Here is a 22,921-nt window from a genome sequence, read left to right on the forward strand (position 1 = left end):
CGAATGTCTCCACCTTCGTGGAGTGCAATGTTAATCCTGAGCATCTCGCAGCTGCATCTCGAGACGATCGTGGTAAATATCGCTTCGTGCAAGCGTCAGCGTAGCGTCAGTCGAGCAAAGCCGAGACAAGTCAAGCTGAGAGATGATACGCAGTTAATTAAACGGTAGGCGCGTGAAACCGATGCACACAACGCTTTCCAAGTGTCCAATGCCACGCACCGAAAAGGACAGACTGCTGCACGCAGCAGGGTGGCGCAGTGGAAGCGTGCTGGGCCCATAACCCAGAGGTTTGTGGATCGAAACCACGCTCTGCTAAAATTATTCTTTTTCGTTGGTGCTTCGAGCTCGATCATTAAGCTTGGGGTGCGCTGATTCAGCGTCGTCAGTAAACCCTGTGAGTTGTGAAACGATGACGTCGTAGCGTCAGTCGAGCAAAGCCGAGACAAGTCAAGCTGAGAGATGATACGCAGTTAATTAAACGGTAGGCGCGTGAAACCGATGCACACAACGCTTTCCAAGTGTCCAATGCCACGCACCGAAAAGGACAGACTGCTGCACGCAGCAGGATGGCGCAGTGGAAGCGTGCTGGGCCCATAACCCAGAGGTCTGTGGATCGAAACCACGCTCTGCTAAAATTATTCTTTTTCGTTGGTGCTTCGAGCTCGATCATTAAGCTTGGGGTGCGCTGATTCAGCGTCGTCAGTAAACCCTGTGAGTTGTGAAACGATGACGTCGTAGCGTCAGTCGAGCAAAGCCGAGACAAGTCAAGCTGAGAGATGATACGCAGTTAATTAAACGGTAGGCGCGTGAAACCGACGCACACAACGCTTTCCAAGTGTCCAATGCCACGCACCGAAAAGGACGGACCACTGCACGCAGCAGAGTGGCGCAGTGGAAGCGTGCTGGGCCCATAACCCAGAGGTCTGTGGATCGAAACCACGCTCTGCTAAAATTATTCTTTTTCGTTGGTGCTTCGAGCTCGATCATTAAGCTTGGGGTGCGCTGATTCAGCGTCGTCAGTAAACCCTGTGAGTTGTGAAACGATGACGACGTGTGAAGAATACGAGAAACACTTCCTAAGACGCAGACCTTCTTACGATTTTTTAGCAATTACATTCCTTGATCACAAGGGTAATGCTTTTTCGGGCCATACGTGCAACTTTCGCGATATAAAAATCGCACCTCCCCGGCGGGGAATCGAACGCCGGTCTCCGGCGTGACAGGCGGGGATACTAACCACTATACTACCGAGGAACACGCAGGCGGTCTATATAATGCACGCACATTTCTGGTTCTCAAGTACGTGATACATCTCAAATCTAGCGTCCCGATGCTTCCAGAGTCAGCTGCTACGAAATAAAAGTATGCCCCAGGTGAGGCTCGAACTCACAACCCCGGCATTGCTCACGGCTACTGCCTTATAAGTACAGTGCGCTAACCAATTGCGCCACTGGGGCTACAGCGGAATGGTTTCAGTTAGCGGTATTCACTGAGCTGCCAAGCTGTTGTGGCTACAGACCCATCATACGATCATCACCTACGGCCATACTGCCACTTCAGCACCTGTCTACGAATGCTTCATACGATTCTTGTTTCATATGCTACACTTACAGGCATATCAACCGCTTGTCATCACCGAAAAAATGCAGAAAAACGGGCGCCTTGCATTCTGCTACCTGTCCAACAGCGGGGGCAGATGTATGGCAAGCTCTAGGCTGTGCAGGCGCACCGTGGCCGAGGAGCTGGAGGAGAGATGCCTTCCTTAGCAGCTCCCTGCAGAGTGCGGAAGACCAGAGTGGCCGCGCCGCCGTTGTCAGTGGACGACACGCAATTGCCGAGCCACGGAGAACACGTTGCTTTGCGATGTGCACCCGCCCCGTGGCATACACCGCGAACAGTGGCCCTGTGGCGCAACGGATAACGCGTCTGACTACGGATCAGAAGATTCCAGGTTCGAATCCTGGCAGGGTCGGCATTTTGTTAGTTGCGGGGGCGTAGCTAGGCAATGCATTCGAATGTCTCCACCTTCGTGGAGTGCAATGTTAATCCTGAGCATCTCGCAGCTGCATCTCGAGACGATCGTGGTAAATATCGCTTCGTGCAAGCGTCAGCGTAGCGTCAGTCGAGCAAAGCCGAGACAAGTCAAGCTGAGAGATGATACGCAGTTAATTAAACGGTAGGCGCGTGAAACCGATGCACACAACGCTTTCCAAGTGTCCAATGCCACGCACCGAAAAGGACAGACTGCTGCACGCAGCAGGGTGGCGCAGTGGAAGCGTGCTGGGCCCATAACCCAGAGGTTTGTGGATCGAAACCACGCTCTGCTAAAATTATTCTTTTTCGTTGGTGCTTCGAGCTCGATCATTAAGCTTGGGGTGCGCTGATTCAGCGTCGTCAGTAAACCCTGTGAGTTGTGAAACGATGACGTCGTAGCGTCAGTCGAGCAAAGCCGAGACAAGTCAAGCTGAGAGATGATACGCAGTTAATTAAACGGTAGGCGCGTGAAACCGATGCACACAACGCTTTCCAAGTGTCCAATGCCACGCACCGAAAAGGACAGACTGCTGCACGCAGCAGGATGGCGCAGTGGAAGCGTGCTGGGCCCATAACCCAGAGGTCTGTGGATCGAAACCACGCTCTGCTAAAATTATTCTTTTTCGTTGGTGCTTCGAGCTCGATCATTAAGCTTGGGGTGCGCTGATTCAGCGTCGTCAGTAAACCCTGTGAGTTGTGAAACGATGACGTCGTAGCGTCAGTCGAGCAAAGCCGAGACAAGTCAAGCTGAGAGATGACACGCAGTTAATTAAACGGTAGGCGCGTGAAACCGATGCACACAACGCTTTCCAAGTGTCCAATGCCACGCACCGAAAAGGACAGACCGCTGCACGCAGCAGAGTGGCGCAGTGGAAGCGTGCTGGGCCCATAACCCAGAGGTCCGTGGATCGAAACCACGCTCTGCTAAAATTATTCTTTTTCGTTGGTGCTTCGAGCTCGATCATTAAGCTTGGGGTGCGCTGATTCAGCGTCGTCAGTAAACCCTGTGAGTTGTGAAACGATGACGACGTGTGAAGAATACGAGAAATACTTCCTAAGACGCAGACCTTCTTACGATTTTTTAGCAATTACATTCCTTGATCACAAGGGTAATGCTTTTTCGGGCCATACGTGCAACTTTCGCGATATAAAAATCGCACCTCCCCGGCGGGGAATCGAACCCCGGTCTCCCGCGTGACAGGCGGGGATACTAACCACTATACTACCGAGGAACACGCAGGCGGTCTTTATAATGCACGAACATTTCTGGTTCTCAAGGACGTGATACATCTCAAAACTAGCGTCCCGATGCTTCCAGAGTCAGCTGCTACGAAATAAAAGTATGCCCCAGGTGAGGCTCGAACTCACAACCCCGGCATTGCTCACGGCTACTGCCTTATAAGTACCGTGCGCTAACCAATTGCGCCACTGGGGCTACAGCGGAATGGTTTCAGTTAGCGGTATTCACTTTGCTGCCAAGCTGTTGTGGCTACAGACCCATCATACGATCATCACCTACGGCCATACTGCCACTTCAGCACCTGTCTACGAATGCTTCATACGATTCTTGTTTCATATGCTACACTTACAGGCATATCAACCGCTTGTCATCACCGAAAAAATGCAGAAAAACGGGCGCCTTGCATTCTGCTACCTGTCCAGATGTATGGCAAGCTCTAGGCTGTGCAGGCGCACCGTGGCCGAGGAGCTGGAGGAGAGATGCCTTCCTTAGCAGCTCCCTGCAGAGTGCGGAAGACCAGAGTGGCCGCGCCGCCGTTGTCAGTGGACGACACGCAATTGCCGAGCCACGGAGAACACGTTGCTTTGTGATGTGTACCCGCCCCGTGGCATACTCCGCCAACAGTGGCCCTGTGGCGCAACGGATAACGCGTCTGACTACGGATCAGAAGATTCCAGGTTCGAATCCTGGCAGGGTCGGCATTTTGTTAGTTGCGGGGGCGTAGCTAGGCAATGCCTTCGAATGTCTCCACCTTCGTGGAGTGCAATGTTAATCCTGAGCATCTCGCAGCTGCATCTCGAGACGATCGTGGTAAATATCGCTTCGTGCAAGCGTCAGCGTAGCGTCAGTCGAGCAAAGTCGAGACAAGTCAAGCTGAGAGATGATACGCAGTTAATTAAACGGTAGGCGCGTGAAACCGATGCACACAACGCTTTCCAAGTGTCCAATGCCACGCACCGAAAAGGACGGACCACTGCACGCAGCAGAGTGGCGCAGTGGAAGCGTGCTGGGCCCATAACCCAGAGGTCTGTGGATCGAAACCACGCTCTGCTAAAATTATTCTTTTTCGTTGGTGCTTCGAGCTCGATCATTAAGCTTGGGGTGCGCTGATTCAGCGTCGTCAGTAAACCCTGTGAGTTGTGAAACGATGACGACGTGTGAAGAATACGAGAAACACTTCCTAAGACGCAGACCTTCTTACGATTTTTTAGCAATTACATTCCTTGATCACAAGGGTAATGCTTTTTCGGGCCATACGTGCAACTTTCGCGATATAAAAATCGCACCTCCCCGGCGGGGAATCGAACGCCGGTCTCCGGCGTGACAGGCGGGGATACTAACCACTATACTACCGAGGAACACGCAGGCGGTCTATATAATGCACGCACATTTCTGGTTCTCAAGTACGTGATACATCTCAAATCTAGCGTCCCGATGCTTCCAGAGTCAGCTGCTACGAAATAAAAGTATGCCCCAGGTGAGGCTCGAACTCACAACCCCGGCATTGCTCACGGCTACTGCCTTATAAGTACCGTGCGCTAACCAATTGCGCCACTGGAGCTACAGCGGAATGGTTTCAGTTAGCGGTATTCACTTTGCTGCCAAGCTGTTGTGGCTACAGACCCATCATACGATCATCACCTACGGCCATACTGCCACTTCAGCACCTGTCTACGAATGCTTCATACGATTCTTGTTTCATATGCTACACTTACAGGCATATCAACCGCTTGTCATCACCGAAAAAATGCAGAAAAACGGGCGCCTTGCATTCTGCTACCTGTCCAACAGCGGGGGCAGATGTATGGCAAGCTCTAGGCTGTGCAGGCGCACCGTGGCCGAGGAGCTGGAGGAGAGATGCCTTCCTTAGCAGCTCCCTGCAGAGTGCGGAAGACCAGAGTGGCCGCGCCGCCGTTGTCAGTGGACGACACGCAATTGCCGAGCCACGGAGAACACGTTGCTTTGCGATGTGCACCCGCCCCGTGGCATACACCGCGAACAGTGGCCCTGTGGCGCAACGGATAACGCGTCTGACTACGGTTCAGAAGATTCCAGGTTCGAATCCTGGCAGGGTCGGCATTTTGTTAGTTGCGGGGGCGTAGCTAGGCAATGCATTCGAATGTCTCCACCTTCGTGGAGTGCAATGTTAATCCTGAGCATCTCGCAGCTGCATCTCGAGACGATCGTGGTAAATATCGCTTCGTGCAAGCGTCAGCGTAGCGTCAGTCGAGCAAAGCCGAGACAAGTCAAGCTGAGAGATGATACGCAGTTAATTAAACGGTAGGCGCGTGAAACCGATGCACACAACGCTTTCCAAGTGTCCAATGCCACGCACCGAAAAGGACAGACTGCTGCACGCAGCAGGGTGGCGCAGTGGAAGCGTGCTGGGCCCATAACCCAGAGGTTTGTGGATCGAAACCACGCTCTGCTAAAATTATTCTTTTTCGTTGGTGCTTCGAGCTCGATCATTAAGCTTGGGGTGCGCTGATTCAGCGTCGTCAGTAAACCCTGTGAGTTGTGAAACGATGACGTCGTAGCGTCAGTCGAGCAAAGCCGAGACAAGTCAAGCTGAGAGATGATACGCAGTTAATTAAACGGTAGGCGCGTGAAACCGATGCACACAACGCTTTCCAAGTGTCCAATGCCACGCACCGAAAAGGACAGACTGCTGCACGCAGCAGGATGGCGCAGTGGAAGCGTGCTGGGCCCATAACCCAGAGGTCTGTGGATCGAAACCACGCTCTGCTAAAATTATTCTTTTTCGTTGGTGCTTCGAGCTCGATCATTAAGCTTGGGGTGCGCTGATTCAGCGTCGTCAGTAAACCCTGTGAGTTGTGAAACGATGACGTCGTAGCGTCAGTCGAGCAAAGCCGAGACAAGTCAAGCTGAGAGATGATACGCAGTTAATTAAACGGTAGGCGCGTGAAACCGACGCACACAACGCTTTCCAAGTGTCCAATGCCACGCACCGAAAAGGACGGACCACTGCACGCAGCAGAGTGGCGCAGTGGAAGCGTGCTGGGCCCATAACCCAGAGGTCTGTGGATCGAAACCACGCTCTGCTAAAATTATTCTTTTTCGTTGGTGCTTCGAGCTCGATCATTAAGCTTGGGGTGCGCTGATTCAGCGTCGTCAGTAAACCCTGTGAGTTGTGAAACGATGACGACGTGTGAAGAATACGAGAAACACTTCCTAAGACGCAGACCTTCTTACGATTTTTTAGCAATTACATTCCTTGATCACAAGGGTAATGCTTTTTCGGGCCATACGTGCAACTTTCGCGATATAAAAATCGCACCTCCCCGGCGGGGAATCGAACGCCGGTCTCCGGCGTGACAGGCGGGGATACTAACCACTATACTACCGAGGAACACGCAGGCGGTCTATATAATGCACGCACATTTCTGGTTCTCAAGTACGTGATACATCTCAAATCTAGCGTCCCGATGCTTCCAGAGTCAGCTGCTACGAAATAAAAGTATGCCCCAGGTGAGGCTCGAACTCACAACCCCGGCATTGCTCACGGCTACTGCCTTATAAGTACAGTGCGCTAACCAATTGCGCCACTGGGGCTACAGCGGAATGGTTTCAGTTAGCGGTATTCACTGAGCTGCCAAGCTGTTGTGGCTACAGACCCATCATACGATCATCACCTACGGCCATACTGCCACTTCAGCACCTGTCTACGAATGCTTCATACGATTCTTGTTTCATATGCTACACTTACAGGCATATCAACCGCTTGTCATCACCGAAAAAATGCAGAAAAACGGGCGCCTTGCATTCTGCTACCTGTCCAACAGCGGGGGCAGATGTATGGCAAGCTCTAGGCTGTGCAGGCGCACCGTGGCCGAGGAGCTGGAGGAGAGATGCCTTCCTTAGCAGCTCCCTGCAGAGTGCGGAAGACCAGAGTGGCCGCGCCGCCGTTGTCAGTGGACGACACGCAATTGCCGAGCCACGGAGAACACGTTGCTTTGCGATGTGCACCCGCCCCGTGGCATACACCGCGAACAGTGGCCCTGTGGCGCAACGGATAACGCGTCTGACTACGGATCAGAAGATTCCAGGTTCGAATCCTGGCAGGGTCGGCATTTTGTTAGTTGCGGGGGCGTAGCTAGGCAATGCATTCGAATGTCTCCACCTTCGTGGAGTGCAATGTTAATCCTGAGCATCTCGCAGCTGCATCTCGAGACGATCGTGGTAAATATCGCTTCGTGCAAGCGTCAGCGTAGCGTCAGTCGAGCAAAGCCGAGACAAGTCAAGCTGAGAGATGATACGCAGTTAATTAAACGGTAGGCGCGTGAAACCGATGCACACAACGCTTTCCAAGTGTCCAATGCCACGCACCGAAAAGGACAGACTGCTGCACGCAGCAGGGTGGCGCAGTGGAAGCGTGCTGGGCCCATAACCCAGAGGTTTGTGGATCGAAACCACGCTCTGCTAAAATTATTCTTTTTCGTTGGTGCTTCGAGCTCGATCATTAAGCTTGGGGTGCGCTGATTCAGCGTCGTCAGTAAACCCTGTGAGTTGTGAAACGATGACGTCGTAGCGTCAGTCGAGCAAAGCCGAGACAAGTCAAGCTGAGAGATGATACGCAGTTAATTAAACGGTAGGCGCGTGAAACCGATGCACACAACGCTTTCCAAGTGTCCAATGCCACGCACCGAAAAGGACAGACTGCTGCACGCAGCAGGATGGCGCAGTGGAAGCGTGCTGGGCCCATAACCCAGAGGTCTGTGGATCGAAACCACGCTCTGCTAAAATTATTCTTTTTCGTTGGTGCTTCGAGCTCGATCATTAAGCTTGGGGTGCGCTGATTCAGCGTCGTCAGTAAACCCTGTGAGTTGTGAAACGATGACGTCGTAGCGTCAGTCGAGCAAAGCCGAGACAAGTCAAGCTGAGAGATGATACGCAGTTAATTAAACGGTAGGCGCGTGAAACCGACGCACACAACGCTTTCCAAGTGTCCAATGCCACGCACCGAAAAGGACGGACCACTGCACGCAGCAGAGTGGCGCAGTGGAAGCGTGCTGGGCCCATAACCCAGAGGTCTGTGGATCGAAACCACGCTCTGCTAAAATTATTCTTTTTCGTTGGTGCTTCGAGCTCGATCATTAAGCTTGGGGTGCGCTGATTCAGCGTCGTCAGTAAACCCTGTGAGTTGTGAAACGATGACGACGTGTGAAGAATACGAGAAACACTTCCTAAGACGCAGACCTTCTTACGATTTTTTAGCAATTACATTCCTTGATCACAAGGGTAATGCTTTTTCGGGCCATACGTGCAACTTTCGCGATATAAAAATCGCACCTCCCCGGCGGGGAATCGAACGCCGGTCTCCGGCGTGACAGGCGGGGATACTAACCACTATACTACCGAGGAACACGCAGGCGGTCTATATAATGCACGCACATTTCTGGTTCTCAAGTACGTGATACATCTCAAATCTAGCGTCCCGATGCTTCCAGAGTCAGCTGCTACGAAATAAAAGTATGCCCCAGGTGAGGCTCGAACTCACAACCCCGGCATTGCTCACGGCTACTGCCTTATAAGTACAGTGCGCTAACCAATTGCGCCACTGGGGCTACAGCGGAATGGTTTCAGTTAGCGGTATTCACTGAGCTGCCAAGCTGTTGTGGCTACAGACCCATCATACGATCATCACCTACGGCCATACTGCCACTTCAGCACCTGTCTACGAATGCTTCATACGATTCTTGTTTCATATGCTACACTTACAGGCATATCAACCGCTTGTCATCACCGAAAAAATGCAGAAAAACGGGCGCCTTGCATTCTGCTACCTGTCCAACAGCGGGGGCAGATGTATGGCAAGCTCTAGGCTGTGCAGGCGCACCGTGGCCGAGGAGCTGGAGGAGAGATGCCTTCCTTAGCAGCTCCCTGCAGAGTGCGGAAGACCAGAGTGGCCGCGCCGCCGTTGTCAGTGGACGACACGCAATTGCCGAGCCACGGAGAACACGTTGCTTTGCGATGTGCACCCGCCCCGTGGCATACACCGCGAACAGTGGCCCTGTGGCGCAACGGATAACGCGTCTGACTACGGATCAGAAGATTCCAGGTTCGAATCCTGGCAGGGTCGGCATTTTGTTAGTTGCGGGGGCGTAGCTAGGCAATGCATTCGAATGTCTCCACCTTCGTGGAGTGCAATGTTAATCCTGAGCATCTCGCAGCTGCATCTCGAGACGATCGTGGTAAATATCGCTTCGTGCAAGCGTCAGCGTAGCGTCAGTCGAGCAAAGCCGAGACAAGTCAAGCTGAGAGATGATACGCAGTTAATTAAACGGTAGGCGCGTGAAACCGATGCACACAACGCTTTCCAAGTGTCCAATGCCACGCACCGAAAAGGACAGACTGCTGCACGCAGCAGGGTAGCGCAGTGGAAGCGTGCTGGGCCCATAACCCAGAGGTTTGTGGATCGAAACCACGCTCTGCTAAAATTATTCTTTTTCGTTGGTGCTTCGAGCTCGATCATTAAGCTTGGGGTGCGCTGATTCAGCGTCGTCAGTAAACCCTGTGAGTTGTGAAACGATGACGTCGTAGCGTCAGTCGAGCAAAGCCGAGACAAGTCAAGCTGAGAGATGATACGCAGTTAATTAAACGGTAGGCGCGTGAAACCGATGCACACAACGCTTTCCAAGTGTCCAATGCCACGCACCGAAAAGGACAGACTGCTGCACGCAGCAGGATGGCGCAGTGGAAGCGTGCTGGGCCCATAACCCAGAGGTCTGTGGATCGAAACCACGCTCTGCTAAAATTATTCTTTTTCGTTGGTGCTTCGAGCTCGATCATTAAGCTTGGGGTGCGCTGATTCAGCGTCGTCAGTAAACCCTGTGAGTTGTGAAACGATGACGTCGTAGCGTCAGTCGAGCAAAGCCGAGACAAGTCAAGCTGAGAGATGACACGCAGTTAATTAAACGGTAGGCGCGTGAAACCGATGCACACAACGCTTTCCAAGTGTCCAATGCCACGCACCGAAAAGGACAGACCGCTGCACGCAGCAGAGTGGCGCAGTGGAAGCGTGCTGGGCCCATAACCCAGAGGTCCGTGGATCGAAACCACGCTCTGCTAAAATTATTCTTTTTCGTTGGTGCTTCGAGCTCGATCATTAAGCTTGGGGTGCGCTGATTCAGCGTCGTCAGTAAACCCTGTGAGTTGTGAAACGATGACGACGTGTGAAGAATACGAGAAATACTTCCTAAGACGCAGACCTTCTTACGATTTTTTAGCAATTACATTCCTTGATCACAAGGGTAATGCTTTTTCGGGCCATACGTGCAACTTTCGCGATATAAAAATCGCACCTCCCCGGCGGGGAATCGAACCCCGGTCTCCCGCGTGACAGGCGGGGATACTAACCACTATACTACCGAGGAACACGCAGGCGGTCTTTATAATGCACGAACATTTCTGGTTCTCAAGGACGTGATACATCTCAAAACTAGCGTCCCGATGCTTCCAGAGTCAGCTGCTACGAAATAAAAGTATGCCCCAGGTGAGGCTCGAACTCACAACCCCGTCATTGCTCACGGCTACTGCCTTATAAGTACCGTGCGCTAACCAATTGCGCCACTGGGGCTACAGCGGAATGGTTTCAGTTAGCGGTATTCACTTTGCTGCCAAGCTGTTGTGGCTACAGACCCATCATACGATCATCACCTACGGCCATACTGCCACTTCAGCACCTGTCTACGAATGCTTCATACGATTCTTGTTTCATATGCTACACTTACAGGCATATCAACCGCTTGTCATCACCGAAAAAATGCAGAAAAACGGGCGCCTTGCATTCTGCTACCTGTCCAGATGTATGGCAAGCTCTAGGCTGTGCAGGCGCACCGTGGCCGAGGAGCTGGAGGAGAGATGCCTTCCTTAGCAGCTCCCTGCAGAGTGCGGAAGACCAGAGTGGCCGCGCCGCCGTTGTCAGTGGACGACACGCAATTGCCGAGCCACGGAGAACACGTTGCTTTGCGATGTGCACCCGCCCCGTGGCATACACCGCGAACAGTGGCTCTGTGGCGCAACGGATAACGCGTCTGACTACGGATCAGAAGATTCCAGGTTCGAATCCTGGCAGGGTCGGCATTTTGTTAGTTGCGGGGGCGTAGCTAGGCAATGCATTCGAATGTCTCCACCTTCGTGGAGTGCAATGTTAATCCTGAGCATCTCGCAGCTGCATCTCGAGACGATCGTGGTAAATATCGCTTCGTGCAAGCGTCAGCGTAGCGTCAGTCGAGCAAAGCCGAGACAAGTCAAGCTGAGAGATGATACGCAGTTAATTAAACGGTAGGCGCGTGAAACCGATGCACACAACGCTTTCCAAGTGTCCAATGCCACGCACCGAAAAGGACGGACCACTGCACGCAGCAGAGTGGCGCAGTGGAAGCGTGCTGGGCCCATAACCCAGAGGTCTGTGGATCGAAACCACGCTCTGCTAAAATTATTCTTTTTCGTTGGTGCTTCGAGCTCGATCATTAAGCTTGGGGTGCGCTGATTCAGCGTCGTCAGTAAACCCTGTGAGTTGTGAAACGATGACGACGTGTGAAGAATACGAGAAACACTTCCTAAGACGCAGACCTTCTTACGATTTTTTAGCAATTACATTCCTTGATCACAAGGGTAATGCTTTTTCGGGCCATACGTGCAACTTTCGCGATATAAAAATCGCACCTCCCCGGCGGGGAATCGAACGCCGGTCTCCGGCGTGACAGGCGGGGATACTAACCACTATACTACCGAGGAACACGCAGGCGGTCTATATAATGCACGCACATTTCTGGTTCTCAAGTACGTGATACATCTCAAATCTAGCGTCCCGATGCTTCCAGAGTCAGCTGCTACGAAATAAAAGTATGCCCCAGGTGAGGCTCGAACTCACAACCCCGGCATTGCTCACGGCTACTGCCTTATAAGTACCGTGCGCTAACCAATTGCGCCACTGGGGCTACAGCGGAATGGTTTCAGTTAGCGGTATTCACTGAGCTGCCAAGCTGTTGTGGCTACAGACCCATCATACGATCATCACCTACGGCCATACTGCCACTTCAGCACCTGTCTACGAATGCTTCATACGATTCTTGTTTCATATGCTACACTTACAGGCATATCAACCGCTTGTCATCACCGAAAAAATGCAGAAAAACGGGCGCCTTGCATTCTGCTACCTGTCCAGATATATGGCAAGCTCTAGGCTGTGCAGGCGCACCGTGGCCGAGGAGCTGGAGGAGAGATGCCTTCCTTAGCAGCTCCCTGCAGAGTGCGGAAGACCAGAGTGGCCGCGCCGCCGTTGTCAGTGGACGACACGCAATTGCCGAGCCACGGAGAACACGTTGCTTTGCGATGTGCACCCGCCCCGTGGCATACACCGCGAACAGTGGCCCTGTGGCGCAACGGATAACGCGTCTGACTACGGATCAGAAGATTCCAGGTTCGAATCCTGGCAGGGTCGGCATTTTGTTAGTTGCGGGGGCGTAGCTAGGCAATGCATTCGAATGTCTCCACCTTCGTGGAGTGCAATGTTAATCCTGAGCATCTCGCAGCTGCATCTCGAGACGATCGTGGTAAATATCGCTTCGTGCAAGCGTCAGCGTAGCGTCAGTCGAGCAAAGCCGAGACAAGTCAAGCTGAGAGATGATACGCAGTTAATTAAACGGTAGGCGCGTGAAACCGATGCACACAACGCTTTCCAAGTGTCCAATGCCACGCACCGAAAAGGACAGACTGCTGCACGCAGCAGGGTGGCGCAGTGGAAGCGTGCTGGGCCCATAACCCAGAGGTTTGTGGATCGAAACCACGCTCTGCTAAAATTATTCTTTTTCGTTGGTGCTTCGAGCTCGATCATTAAGCTTGGGGTGCGCTGATTCAGCGTCGTCAGTAAACCCTGTGAGTTGTGAAACGATGACGTCGTACCGTCAGTCGAGCAAAGCCGAGACAAGTCAAGCTGAGAGATGATACGCAGTTAATTAAACGGTAGGCGCGTGAAACCGATGCACACAACGCTTTCCAAGTGTCCAATGCCACGCACCGAAAAGGACAGACTGCTGCACGCAGCAGGGTGGCGCAGTGGAAGCGTGCTGGGCCCATAACCCATAGGTCTGTGGATCGAAACCACGCTCTGCTAAAATTATTCTTTTTCGTTGGTGCTTCGAGCTCGATCATTAAGCTTGGGGTGCGCTGATTCAGCGTCGTCAGTAAACCCTGTGAGTTGTGAAACGATGACGACGTGTGAAGAATACGAGAAACACTTCCTAAGACGCAGACCTTCTTACGATTTTTTAGCAATTACATTCCTTGATCACAAGGGTAATGCTTTTTCGGGCCATACGTGCAACTTTCGCGATATAAAAATCGCACCTCCCCGGCGGGGAATCGAACGCCGGTCTCCGGCGTGACAGGCGGGGATACTAACCACTATACTACCGAGGAACACGCAGGCGGTCTATATAATGCACGCACATTTCTGGTTCTCAAGTACGTGATACATCTCAAATCTAGCGTCCCGATGCTTCCAGAGTCAGCTGCTACGAAATAAAAGTATGCCCCAGGTGAGGCTCGAACTCACAACCCCGGCATTGCTCACGGCTACTGCCTTATAAGTACCGTGCGCTAACCAATTGCGCCACTGGGGCTACAGCGGAATGGTTTCAGTTAGCGGTATTCACTTTGCTGCCAAGCTGTTGTGGCTACAGACCCATCATACGATCATCACCTACGGCCATACTGCCACTTCAGCACCTGTCTACGAATGCTTCATACGATTCTTGTTTCATATGCTACACTTACAGGCATATCAACCGCTTGTCATCACCGAAAAAATGCAGAAAAACGGGCGCCTTGCATTCTGCTACCTGTCCAACAGCGGGGGCAGATGTATGGCAAGCTCTAGGCTGTGCAGGCGCACCGTGGCCGAGGAGCTGGAGGAGAGATGCCTTCCTTAGCAGCTCCCTGCAGAGTGCGGAAGACCAGAGTGGCCGCGCCGCCGTTGTCAGTGGACGACACGCAATTGCCGAGCCACGGAGAACACGTTGCTTTGCGATGTGCACCCGCCCCGTGGCATACACCGCGAACAGTGGCTCTGTGGCGCAACGGATAACGCGTCTGACTACGGATCAGAAGATTCCAGGTTCGAATCCTGGCAGGGTCGGCATTTTGTTAGTTGCGGGGGCGTAGCTAGGCAATGCATTCGAATGTCTCCACCTTCGTGGAGTGCAATGTTAATCCTGAGCATCTCGCAGCTGCATCTCGAGACGATCGTGGTAAATATCGCTTCGTGCAAGCGTCAGCGTAGCGTCAGTCGAGCAAAGCCGAGACAAGTCAAGCTGAGAGATGATACGCAGTTAATTAAACGGTAGGCGCGTGAAACCGATGCACACAACGCTTTCCAAGTGTCCAATGCCACGCACCGAAAAGGACAGACTGCTGCACGCAGCAGGGTAGCGCAGTGGAAGCGTGCTGGGCCCATAACCCAGAGGTTTGTGGATCGAAACCACGCTCTGCTAAAATTATTCTTTTTCGTTGGTGCTTCGAGCTCGATCATTAAGCTTGGGGTGCGCTGATTCAGCGTCGTCAGTAAACCCTGTGAGTTGTGAAACGATGACGTCGTAGCGTCAGTCGAGCAAAGCCGAGACAAGTCAAGCTGAGAGATGATACGCAGTTAATTAAACGGTAGGCGCGTGAAACCGATGCACACAACGCTTTCCAAGTGTCCAATGCCACGCACCGAAAAGGACAGACTGCTGCACGCAGCAGGATGGCGCAGTGGAAGCGTGCTGGGCCCATAACCCAGAGGTCTGTGGATCGAAACCACGCTCTGCTAAAATTATTCTTTTTCGTTGGTGCTTCGAGCTCGATCATTAAGCTTGGGGTGCGCTGATTCAGCGTCGTCAGTAAACCCTGTGAGTTGTGAAACGATGACGTCGTAGCGTCAGTCGAGCAAAGCCGAGACAAGTCAAGCTGAGAGATGACACGCAGTTAATTAAACGGTAGGCGCGTGAAACCGATGCACACAACGCTTTCCAAGTGTCCAATGCCACGCACCGAAAAGGACAGACCGCTGCACGCAGCAGAGTGGCGCAGTGGAAGCGTGCTGGGCCCATAACCCAGAGGTCCGTGGATCGAAACCACGCTCTGCTAAAATTATTCTTTTTCGTTGGTGCTTCGAGCTCGATCATTAAGCTTGGGGTGCGCTGATTCAGCGTCGTCAGTAAACCCTGTGAGTTGTGAAACGATGACGACGTGTGAAGAATACGAGAAATACTTCCTAAGACGCAGACCTTCTTACGATTTTTTAGCAATTACATTCCTTGATCACAAGGGTAATGCTTTTTCGGGCCATACGTGCAACTTTCGCGATATAAAAATCGCACCTCCCCGGCGGGGAATCGAACCCCGGTCTCCCGCGTGACAGGCGGGGATACTAACCACTATACTACCGAGGAACACGCAGGCGGTCTTTATAATGCACGAACATTTCTGGTTCTCAAGGACGTGATACATCTCAAAACTAGCGTCCCGATGCTTCCAGAGTCAGCTGCTACGAAATAAAAGTATGCCCCAGGTGAGGCTCGAACTCACAACCCCGTCATTGCTCACGGCTACTGCCTTATAAGTACCGTGCGCTAACCAATTGCGCCACTGGGGCTACAGCGGAATGGTTTCAGTTAGCGGTATTCACTTTGCTGCCAAGCTGTTGTGGCTACAGACCCATCATACGATCATCACCTACGGCCATACTGCCACTTCAGCACCTGTCTACGAATGCTTCATACGATTCTTGTTTCATATGCTACACTTACAGGCATATCAACCGCTTGTCATCACCGAAAAAATGCAGAAAAACGGGCGCCTTGCATTCTGCTACCTGTCCAGATGTATGGCAAGCTCTAGGCTGTGCAGGCGCACCGTGGCCGAGGAGCTGGAGGAGAGATGCCTTCCTTAGCAGCTCCCTGCAGAGTGCGGAAGACCAGAGTGGCCGCGCCGCCGTTGTCAGTGGACGACACGCAATTGCCGAGCCACGGAGAACACGTTGCTTTGCGATGTGCACCCGCCCCGTGGCATACACCGCGAACAGTGGCTCTGTGGCGCAACGGATAACGCGTCTGACTACGGATCAGAAGATTCCAGGTTCGAATCCTGGCAGGGTCGGCATTTTGTTAGTTGCGGGGGCGTAGCTAGGCAATGCATTCGAATGTCTCCACCTTCGTGGAGTGCAATGTTAATCCTGAGCATCTCGCAGCTGCATCTCGAGACGATCGTGGTAAATATCGCTTCGTGCAAGCGTCAGCGTAGCGTCAGTCGAGCAAAGCCGAGACAAGTCAAGCTGAGAGATGATACGCAGTTAATTAAACGGTAGGCGCGTGAAACCGATGCACACAACGCTTTCCAAGTGTCCAATGCCACGCACCGAAAAGGACGGACCACTGCACGCAGCAGAGTGGCGCAGTGGAAGCGTGCTGGGCCCATAACCCAGAGGTCTGTGGATCGAAACCACGCTCTGCTAAAATTATTCTTTTTCGTTGGTGCTTCGAGCTCGATCATTAAGCTTGGGGTGCGCTGATTCAGCGTCGTCAGTAAACCCTGTGAGTTGTGAAACGATGACGACGTGTGAAGAATACGAGAAACACTTCCTAAGACGCAGACCTTCTTACGATTTTTTAGCAATTACATTCCTTGATCACAAGGGTAATGCTTTTTCGGGCCATACGTGCAACTTTCGCGATATAAAAATCGCACCTCCCCGGCGGGGAATCGAACGCCGGTCTCCGGCGTGACAGGCGGGGATACTAACCACTATACTACCGAGGAACACGCAGGCGGTCTATATAATGCACGCACATTTCTGGTTCTCAAGTACGTGATACATCTCAAATCTAGCGTCCCGATGCTTCCAGAGTCAGCTGCTACGAAATAAAAGTATGCCCCAGGTGAGGCTCGAACTCACAACCCCGGCATTGCTCACGGCTACTGCCTTATAAGTACCGTGCGCTAACCAATTGCGCCACTGGGGCTACAGCGGAATGGTTTCAGTTAGCGGTATTCACTGAGCTGCCAAGCTGTTGTGGCTACAGACCCATCATACGATCATCACCTACGGCCATACTGCCACTTCAGCACCTGTCTACGAATGCTTCATACGATTCTTGTTTCATATGCTACACTTACAGGCATATCAACCGCTTGTCATCACCGAAAAAATGCAGAAAAACGGGCGCCTTGCATTCTGCTACCTGTCCAGATATATGGCAAGCTCTAGGCTGTGCAGGCGCACCGTGGCCGAGGAGCTGGAGGAGAGATGCCTTCCTTAGCAGCTCCCTGCAGAGTGCGGAAGACCAGAGTGGCCGCGCCGCCGTTGTCAGTGGACGACACGCAATTGCCGAGCCACGGAGAACACGTTGCTTTGCGATGTGCACCCGCCCCGTGGCATACACCGCGAACAGTGGCCCTGTGGCGCAACGGATAACGCGTCTGACTACGGATCAGAAGATTCCAGGTTCGAATCCTGGCAGGGTCGGCATTTTGTTAGTTGCGGGGGCGTAGCTAGGCAATGCATTCGAATGTCTCCACCTTCGTGGAGTGCAATGTTAATCCTGAGCATCTCGCAGCTGCATCTCGAGACGATCGTGGTAAATATCGCTTCGTGCAAGCGTCAGCGTAGCGTCAGTCGAGCAAAGCCGAGACAAGTCAAGCTGAGAGATGATACGCAGTTAATTAAACGGTAGGCGCGTGAAACCGATGCACACAACGCTTTCCAAGTGTCCAATGCCACGCACCGAAAAGGACAGACTGCTGCACGCAGCAGGGTGGCGCAGTGGAAGCGTGCTGGGCCCATAACCCAGAGGTTTGTGGATCGAAACCACGCTCTGCTAAAATTATTCTTTTTCGTTGGTGCTTCGAGCTCGATCATTAAGCTTGGGGTGCGCTGATTCAGCGTCGTCAGTAAACCCTGTGAGTTGTGAAACGATGACGTCGTACCGTCAGTCGAGCAAAGCCGAGACAAGTCAAGCTGAGAGATGATACGCAGTTAATTAAACGGTAGGCGCGTGAAACCGATGCACACAACGCTTTCCAAGTGTCCAATGCCACGCACCGAAAAGGACAGACTGCTGCACGCAGCAGGGTGGCGCAGTGGAAGCGTGCTGGGCCCATAACCCATAGGTCTGTGGATCGAAACCACGCTCTGCTAAAATTATTCTTTTTCGTTGGTGCTTCGAGCTCGATCATTAAGCTTGGGGTGCGCTGATTCAGCGTCGTCAGTAAACCCTGTGAGTTGTGAAACGATGACGACGTGTGAAGAATACGAGAAACACTTCCTAAGACGCAGACCTTCTTACGATTTTTTAGCAATTACATTCCTTGATCACAAGGGTAATGCTTTTTCGGGCCATACGTGCAACTTTCGCGATATAAAAATCGCACCTCCCCGGCGGGGAATCGAACGCCGGTCTCCGGCGTGACAGGCGGGGATACTAACCACTATACTACCGAGGAACACGCAGGCGGTCTATATAATGCACGCACATTTCTGGTTCTCAAGTACGTGATACATCTCAAATCTAGCGTCCCGATGCTTCCAGAGTCAGCTGCTACGAAATAAAAGTATGCCCCAGGTGAGGCTCGAACTCACAACCCCGGCATTGCTCACGGCTACTGCCTTATAAGTACCGTGCGCTAACCAATTGCGCCACTGGGGCTACAGCGGAATGGTTTCAGTTAGCGGTATTCACTTTGCTGCCAAGCTGTTGTGGCTACAGACCCATCATACGATCATCACCTACGGCCATACTGCCACTTCAGCACCTGTCTACGAATGCTTCATACGATTCTTGTTTCATATGCTACACTTACAGGCATATCAACCGCTTGTCATCACCGAAAAAATGCAGAAAAACGGGCGCCTTGCATTCTGCTACCTGTCCAACAGCGGGGGCAGATGTATGGCAAGCTCTAGGCTGTGCAGGCGCACCGTGGCCGAGGAGCTGGAGGAGAGATGCCTTCCTTAGCAGCTCCCTGCAGAGTGCGGAAGACCAGAGTGGCCGCGCCGCCGTTGTCAGTGGACGACACGCAATTGCCGAGCCACGGAGAACACGTTGCTTTGCGATGTGCACCCGCCCCGTGGCATACACCGCGAACAGTGGCTCTGTGGCGCAACGGATAACGCGTCTGACTACGGATCAGAAGATTCCAGGTTCGAATCCTGGCAGGGTCGGCATTTTGTTAGTTGCGGGGGCGTAGCTAGGCAATGCATTCGAATGTCTCCACCTTCGTGGAGTGCAATGTTAATCCTGAGCATCTCGCAGCTGCATCTCGAGACGATCGTGGTAAATATCGCTTCGTGCAAGCGTCAGCGTAGCGTCAGTCGAGCAAAGCCGAGACAAGTCAAGCTGAGAGATGATACGCAGTTAATTAAACGGTAGGCGCGTGAAACCGATGCACACAACGCTTTCCAAGTGTCCAATGCCACGCACCGAAAAGGACAGACTGCTGCACGCAGCAGGGTGGCGCAGTGGAAGCGTGCTGGGCCCATAACCCAGAGGTTTGTGGATCGAAACCACGCTCTGCTAAAATTATTCTTTTTCGTTGGTGCTTCGAGCTCGATCATTAAGCTTGGGGTGCGCTGATTCAGCGTCGTCAGTAAACCCTGTGAGTTGTGAAACGATGACGTCGTAGCGTCAGTCGAGCAAAGCCGAGACAAGTCAAGCTGAGAGATGATACGCAGTTAATTAAACGGTAGGCGCGTGAAACCGATGCACACAACGCTTTCCAAGTGTCCAATGCCACGCACCGAAAAGGACAGACTGCTGCACGCAGCAGGGTGGCGCAGTGGAAGCGTGCTGAGCCCATAACCCATAGGTCTGTGGATCGAAACCACGCTCTGCTAAAATTATTCTTTTTCGTTGGTGCTTCGAGCTCGATCATTAAGCTTGGGGTGCGCTGATTCAGCGTCGTCAGTAAACCCTGTGAGTTGTGAAACGATGACGTCGTAGCGTCAGTCGAGCAAAGCCGAGACAAGTCAAGCTGAGAGATGATACGCAGTTAATTAAACGGTAGGCGCGTGAAACCGATGCACACAACGCTTTCCAAGTGTCCAATGCCACGCACCGAAAAGGACAGACCACTGCACGCAGCAGAGTGGCGCAGTGGAAGCGTGCTGGGCCCATAACCCAGAGGTCCGTGGATCGAAACCACGCTCTGCTAAAATTATTCTTTTTCGTTGGTGCTTCGAGCTCGATCATTAAGCTTGGGGTGCGCTGATTCAGCGTCGTCAGTAAACCCTGTGAGTTGTGAAACGATGACGACGTGTGAAGAATACGAGAAATACTTCCTAAGACGCAGACCTTCTTACGATTTTTTAGCAATTACATTCCTTGATCACAAGGGTAATGCTTTTTCGGGCCATACGTGCAACTTTCGCGATATAAAAATCGCACCTCCCCGGCGGGGAATCGAACGCCGGTCTCCCGCGTGACAGGCGGGGATACTAACCACTATACTACCGAGGAACACGCAGGCGGTCTTTATAATGCACGAACATTTCTGGTTCTCAAGTACGTGATACATCTCAAATCTAGCGTCCCGATGCTTCCAGAGTCAGCTGCTACGAAATAAAAGTATGCCCCAGGTGAGGCTCGAACTCACAACCCCGGCATTGCTCACGGCTACTGCCTTATAAGTACCGTGCGCTAACCAATTGCGCCACTGGGGCTACAGCGGAATGGTTTCAGTTAGCGGTATTCACTTTGCTGCCAAGCTGTTGTGGCTACAGACCCATCATACGATCATCACCTACGGCCATACTGCCACTTCAGCACCTGTCTACGAATGCTTCATACGATTCTTGTTTCATATGCTACACTTACAGGCATATCAACCGCTTGTCATCACCGAAAAAATGCAGAAAAACGGGCGCCTTGCATTCTGCTACCTGTCCAGATATATGGCAAGCTCTAGGCTGTGCAGGCGCACCGTGGCCGAGGAGCTGGAGGAGAGATGCCTTCCTTAGCAGCTCCCTGCAGAGTGCGGAAGACCAGAGTGGCCGCGCCGCCGTTGTCAGTGGACGACACGCAATTGCCGAGCCACGGAGAACACGTTGCTTTGTGATGTGTACCCGCCCCGTGGCATACTCCGCCAACAGTGGCCCTGTGGCGCAACGGATAACGCGTCTGACTACGGATCAGAAGATTCCAGGTTCGAATCCTGGCAGGGTCGGCATTTTGTTAGTTGCAGGTTCGTAGCTAGGCAATGCATTCGAATGTCTCCACCTTCGTGGAGTGCAATGTTAATCCTGAGCATCTCGCAGCTGCATCTCGAGACGATCGTGGTAAATATCGCTTCGTGCAAGCGTCAGCGTAGCGTCAGTCGAGCAAAGTCGAGGCAAGTCAAGCTGAGAGATGATACGCAGTTAATTAAACGGTAGGCGCGTGAAACCGATGCACACAACGCTTTCCAAGTGTCCAATGCCACGCACCGAAAAGGACGGACCACTGCACGCAGCAGAGTGGCGCAGTGGAAGCGTGCTGGGCCCATAACCCAGAGGTCCGTGGATCGAAACCACGCTCTGCTAAAATTATTCTTTTTCGTTGGTGCTTCGAGCTCGATCATTAAGCTTGGGGTGCGCTGATTCAGCGTCGTCAGTAAACCCTGTGAGTTGTGAAACGATGACGACGTGTGAAGAATACGAGAAACACTTCCTAAGACGCAGACCTTCTTACGATTTTTTAGCAATTACATTCCTTGATCACAAGGGTAATGCTTTTTCGGGCCATACGTGCAACTTTCGCGATATAAAAATCGCACCTCCCCGGCGGGGAATCGAACGCCGGTCTCCGGCGTGACAGGCGGGGATACTAACCACTATACTACCGAGGAACACGCAGGCGGTCTATATAATGCACGCACATTTCTGGTTCTCAAGTACGTGATACATCTCAAATCTAGCGTCCCGATGCTTCCAGAGTCAGCTGCTACGAAATAAAAGTATGCCCCAGGTGAGGCTCGAACTCACAACCCCGGCATTGCTCACGGCTACTGCCTTATAAGTACCGTGCGCTAACCAATTGCGCCACTGGGGCTACAGCGGAATGGTTTCAGTTAGCGGTATTCACTTTGCTGCCAAGCTGTTGTGGCTACAGACCCATCATACGATCATCACCTACGGCCATACTGCCACTTCAGCACCTGTCTACGAATGCTTCATACGATTCTTGTTTCATATGCTACACTTACAGGCATATCAACCGCTTGTCATCACCGAAAAAATGCAGAAAAACGGGCGCCTTGCATTCTGCTACCTGTCCAACAGCGGGGGCAGATGTATGGCAAGCTCTAGGCTGTGCAGGCGCACCGTGGCCGAGGAGCTGGAGGAGAGATGCCTTCCTTAGCAGCTCCCTGCAGAGTGCGGAAGACCAGAGTGGCCGCGCCGCCGTTGTCAGTGGACGACACGCAATTGCCGAGCCACGGAGAACACGTTGCTTTGCGATGTGCACCCGCCCCGTGGCATACACCGCGAACAGAGGCCCTGTGGCGCAACGGATAACGCGTCTGACTACGGATCAGAAGATTCCAGGTTCGAATCCTGGCAGGGTCGGCATTTTGTTAGTTGCGGGGGCGTAGCTAGGCAATGCATTCAAATGT

The 22,921-nt window shown here is 52.5% G+C and overlaps 41 non-coding genes across 41 annotated transcripts; 24 read left to right on the forward strand and 17 right to left on the reverse strand.

The window, feature by feature from the left end:
- The first annotated feature begins 877 nt into the window (after positions 1-877).
- Positions 878-949, forward strand: Trnam-cau (transfer RNA methionine (anticodon CAU)). The gene has a single exon. It is a non-coding gene; the product is annotated as a tRNA-Met (tRNA).
- A 416-nt stretch (positions 950-1,365) lies between these two features.
- Positions 1,366-1,457, reverse strand: Trnai-uau (transfer RNA isoleucine (anticodon UAU)). Its single transcript is given in 2 exon segments — positions 1,366-1,401; positions 1,420-1,457. It is a non-coding gene; the product is annotated as a tRNA-Ile (tRNA).
- Positions 1,458-1,899: 442 nt separating this feature from the next.
- On the forward strand, positions 1,900-1,972 carry Trnar-acg (transfer RNA arginine (anticodon ACG)). The gene has a single exon. It is a non-coding gene; the product is annotated as a tRNA-Arg (tRNA).
- A 917-nt stretch (positions 1,973-2,889) lies between these two features.
- On the forward strand, positions 2,890-2,961 carry Trnam-cau (transfer RNA methionine (anticodon CAU)). The gene has a single exon. It is a non-coding gene; the product is annotated as a tRNA-Met (tRNA).
- A 233-nt stretch (positions 2,962-3,194) lies between these two features.
- Positions 3,195-3,266, reverse strand: Trnad-guc (transfer RNA aspartic acid (anticodon GUC)). Its single transcript has one exon. It is a non-coding gene; the product is annotated as a tRNA-Asp (tRNA).
- Positions 3,267-3,377: 111 nt separating this feature from the next.
- Positions 3,378-3,469, reverse strand: Trnai-uau (transfer RNA isoleucine (anticodon UAU)). Its single transcript is given in 2 exon segments — positions 3,378-3,413; positions 3,432-3,469. It is a non-coding gene; the product is annotated as a tRNA-Ile (tRNA).
- A 430-nt stretch (positions 3,470-3,899) lies between these two features.
- Positions 3,900-3,972, forward strand: Trnar-acg (transfer RNA arginine (anticodon ACG)). The gene has a single exon. It is a non-coding gene; the product is annotated as a tRNA-Arg (tRNA).
- Positions 3,973-4,255: 283 nt separating this feature from the next.
- Positions 4,256-4,327, forward strand: Trnam-cau (transfer RNA methionine (anticodon CAU)). The gene has a single exon. It is a non-coding gene; the product is annotated as a tRNA-Met (tRNA).
- Positions 4,328-4,743: 416 nt separating this feature from the next.
- On the reverse strand, positions 4,744-4,835 carry Trnai-uau (transfer RNA isoleucine (anticodon UAU)). The gene is given in 2 exon segments: positions 4,744-4,779; positions 4,798-4,835. It is a non-coding gene; the product is annotated as a tRNA-Ile (tRNA).
- Positions 4,836-5,277: 442 nt separating this feature from the next.
- Trnar-acg (transfer RNA arginine (anticodon ACG)) lies at positions 5,278-5,350 on the forward strand. The gene has a single exon. It is a non-coding gene; the product is annotated as a tRNA-Arg (tRNA).
- A 917-nt stretch (positions 5,351-6,267) lies between these two features.
- Trnam-cau (transfer RNA methionine (anticodon CAU)) lies at positions 6,268-6,339 on the forward strand. Its single transcript has one exon. It is a non-coding gene; the product is annotated as a tRNA-Met (tRNA).
- Positions 6,340-6,755: 416 nt separating this feature from the next.
- Trnai-uau (transfer RNA isoleucine (anticodon UAU)) lies at positions 6,756-6,847 on the reverse strand. The gene is given in 2 exon segments: positions 6,756-6,791; positions 6,810-6,847. It is a non-coding gene; the product is annotated as a tRNA-Ile (tRNA).
- A 442-nt stretch (positions 6,848-7,289) lies between these two features.
- Trnar-acg (transfer RNA arginine (anticodon ACG)) lies at positions 7,290-7,362 on the forward strand. Its single transcript has one exon. It is a non-coding gene; the product is annotated as a tRNA-Arg (tRNA).
- Positions 7,363-8,279: 917 nt separating this feature from the next.
- On the forward strand, positions 8,280-8,351 carry Trnam-cau (transfer RNA methionine (anticodon CAU)). Its single transcript has one exon. It is a non-coding gene; the product is annotated as a tRNA-Met (tRNA).
- Positions 8,352-8,767: 416 nt separating this feature from the next.
- On the reverse strand, positions 8,768-8,859 carry Trnai-uau (transfer RNA isoleucine (anticodon UAU)). The gene is given in 2 exon segments: positions 8,768-8,803; positions 8,822-8,859. It is a non-coding gene; the product is annotated as a tRNA-Ile (tRNA).
- A 442-nt stretch (positions 8,860-9,301) lies between these two features.
- Trnar-acg (transfer RNA arginine (anticodon ACG)) lies at positions 9,302-9,374 on the forward strand. Its single transcript has one exon. It is a non-coding gene; the product is annotated as a tRNA-Arg (tRNA).
- A 917-nt stretch (positions 9,375-10,291) lies between these two features.
- Positions 10,292-10,363, forward strand: Trnam-cau (transfer RNA methionine (anticodon CAU)). The gene has a single exon. It is a non-coding gene; the product is annotated as a tRNA-Met (tRNA).
- A 233-nt stretch (positions 10,364-10,596) lies between these two features.
- Trnad-guc (transfer RNA aspartic acid (anticodon GUC)) lies at positions 10,597-10,668 on the reverse strand. Its single transcript has one exon. It is a non-coding gene; the product is annotated as a tRNA-Asp (tRNA).
- Positions 10,669-10,779: 111 nt separating this feature from the next.
- On the reverse strand, positions 10,780-10,871 carry Trnai-uau (transfer RNA isoleucine (anticodon UAU)). Its single transcript is given in 2 exon segments — positions 10,780-10,815; positions 10,834-10,871. It is a non-coding gene; the product is annotated as a tRNA-Ile (tRNA).
- Positions 10,872-11,301: 430 nt separating this feature from the next.
- On the forward strand, positions 11,302-11,374 carry Trnar-acg (transfer RNA arginine (anticodon ACG)). The gene has a single exon. It is a non-coding gene; the product is annotated as a tRNA-Arg (tRNA).
- A 283-nt stretch (positions 11,375-11,657) lies between these two features.
- Trnam-cau (transfer RNA methionine (anticodon CAU)) lies at positions 11,658-11,729 on the forward strand. Its single transcript has one exon. It is a non-coding gene; the product is annotated as a tRNA-Met (tRNA).
- A 416-nt stretch (positions 11,730-12,145) lies between these two features.
- Trnai-uau (transfer RNA isoleucine (anticodon UAU)) lies at positions 12,146-12,237 on the reverse strand. Its single transcript is given in 2 exon segments — positions 12,146-12,181; positions 12,200-12,237. It is a non-coding gene; the product is annotated as a tRNA-Ile (tRNA).
- Positions 12,238-12,667: 430 nt separating this feature from the next.
- On the forward strand, positions 12,668-12,740 carry Trnar-acg (transfer RNA arginine (anticodon ACG)). Its single transcript has one exon. It is a non-coding gene; the product is annotated as a tRNA-Arg (tRNA).
- Positions 12,741-13,828: 1,088 nt separating this feature from the next.
- On the reverse strand, positions 13,829-13,920 carry Trnai-uau (transfer RNA isoleucine (anticodon UAU)). The gene is given in 2 exon segments: positions 13,829-13,864; positions 13,883-13,920. It is a non-coding gene; the product is annotated as a tRNA-Ile (tRNA).
- Positions 13,921-14,362: 442 nt separating this feature from the next.
- On the forward strand, positions 14,363-14,435 carry Trnar-acg (transfer RNA arginine (anticodon ACG)). Its single transcript has one exon. It is a non-coding gene; the product is annotated as a tRNA-Arg (tRNA).
- A 917-nt stretch (positions 14,436-15,352) lies between these two features.
- On the forward strand, positions 15,353-15,424 carry Trnam-cau (transfer RNA methionine (anticodon CAU)). Its single transcript has one exon. It is a non-coding gene; the product is annotated as a tRNA-Met (tRNA).
- Positions 15,425-15,657: 233 nt separating this feature from the next.
- On the reverse strand, positions 15,658-15,729 carry Trnad-guc (transfer RNA aspartic acid (anticodon GUC)). The gene has a single exon. It is a non-coding gene; the product is annotated as a tRNA-Asp (tRNA).
- A 111-nt stretch (positions 15,730-15,840) lies between these two features.
- Trnai-uau (transfer RNA isoleucine (anticodon UAU)) lies at positions 15,841-15,932 on the reverse strand. The gene is given in 2 exon segments: positions 15,841-15,876; positions 15,895-15,932. It is a non-coding gene; the product is annotated as a tRNA-Ile (tRNA).
- A 430-nt stretch (positions 15,933-16,362) lies between these two features.
- Positions 16,363-16,435, forward strand: Trnar-acg (transfer RNA arginine (anticodon ACG)). The gene has a single exon. It is a non-coding gene; the product is annotated as a tRNA-Arg (tRNA).
- Positions 16,436-16,718: 283 nt separating this feature from the next.
- Trnam-cau (transfer RNA methionine (anticodon CAU)) lies at positions 16,719-16,790 on the forward strand. Its single transcript has one exon. It is a non-coding gene; the product is annotated as a tRNA-Met (tRNA).
- A 416-nt stretch (positions 16,791-17,206) lies between these two features.
- Positions 17,207-17,298, reverse strand: Trnai-uau (transfer RNA isoleucine (anticodon UAU)). The gene is given in 2 exon segments: positions 17,207-17,242; positions 17,261-17,298. It is a non-coding gene; the product is annotated as a tRNA-Ile (tRNA).
- A 430-nt stretch (positions 17,299-17,728) lies between these two features.
- Positions 17,729-17,801, forward strand: Trnar-acg (transfer RNA arginine (anticodon ACG)). Its single transcript has one exon. It is a non-coding gene; the product is annotated as a tRNA-Arg (tRNA).
- Positions 17,802-18,889: 1,088 nt separating this feature from the next.
- On the reverse strand, positions 18,890-18,981 carry Trnai-uau (transfer RNA isoleucine (anticodon UAU)). The gene is given in 2 exon segments: positions 18,890-18,925; positions 18,944-18,981. It is a non-coding gene; the product is annotated as a tRNA-Ile (tRNA).
- Positions 18,982-19,423: 442 nt separating this feature from the next.
- On the forward strand, positions 19,424-19,496 carry Trnar-acg (transfer RNA arginine (anticodon ACG)). The gene has a single exon. It is a non-coding gene; the product is annotated as a tRNA-Arg (tRNA).
- Positions 19,497-20,413: 917 nt separating this feature from the next.
- On the forward strand, positions 20,414-20,485 carry Trnam-cau (transfer RNA methionine (anticodon CAU)). The gene has a single exon. It is a non-coding gene; the product is annotated as a tRNA-Met (tRNA).
- Positions 20,486-20,718: 233 nt separating this feature from the next.
- On the reverse strand, positions 20,719-20,790 carry Trnad-guc (transfer RNA aspartic acid (anticodon GUC)). Its single transcript has one exon. It is a non-coding gene; the product is annotated as a tRNA-Asp (tRNA).
- Positions 20,791-20,901: 111 nt separating this feature from the next.
- On the reverse strand, positions 20,902-20,993 carry Trnai-uau (transfer RNA isoleucine (anticodon UAU)). Its single transcript is given in 2 exon segments — positions 20,902-20,937; positions 20,956-20,993. It is a non-coding gene; the product is annotated as a tRNA-Ile (tRNA).
- Positions 20,994-21,423: 430 nt separating this feature from the next.
- On the forward strand, positions 21,424-21,496 carry Trnar-acg (transfer RNA arginine (anticodon ACG)). The gene has a single exon. It is a non-coding gene; the product is annotated as a tRNA-Arg (tRNA).
- Positions 21,497-21,779: 283 nt separating this feature from the next.
- On the forward strand, positions 21,780-21,851 carry Trnam-cau (transfer RNA methionine (anticodon CAU)). The gene has a single exon. It is a non-coding gene; the product is annotated as a tRNA-Met (tRNA).
- Positions 21,852-22,267: 416 nt separating this feature from the next.
- On the reverse strand, positions 22,268-22,359 carry Trnai-uau (transfer RNA isoleucine (anticodon UAU)). The gene is given in 2 exon segments: positions 22,268-22,303; positions 22,322-22,359. It is a non-coding gene; the product is annotated as a tRNA-Ile (tRNA).
- A 442-nt stretch (positions 22,360-22,801) lies between these two features.
- On the forward strand, positions 22,802-22,874 carry Trnar-acg (transfer RNA arginine (anticodon ACG)). The gene has a single exon. It is a non-coding gene; the product is annotated as a tRNA-Arg (tRNA).
- Positions 22,875-22,921: the final 47 nt, after the last annotated feature.

The sequence above is a fragment of the Schistocerca gregaria genome, chromosome 8 (genome assembly GCF_023897955.1).
Source record: "Schistocerca gregaria isolate iqSchGreg1 chromosome 8, iqSchGreg1.2, whole genome shotgun sequence".
Lineage (NCBI taxonomy): Eukaryota > Metazoa > Arthropoda > Insecta > Orthoptera > Acrididae > Schistocerca > Schistocerca gregaria.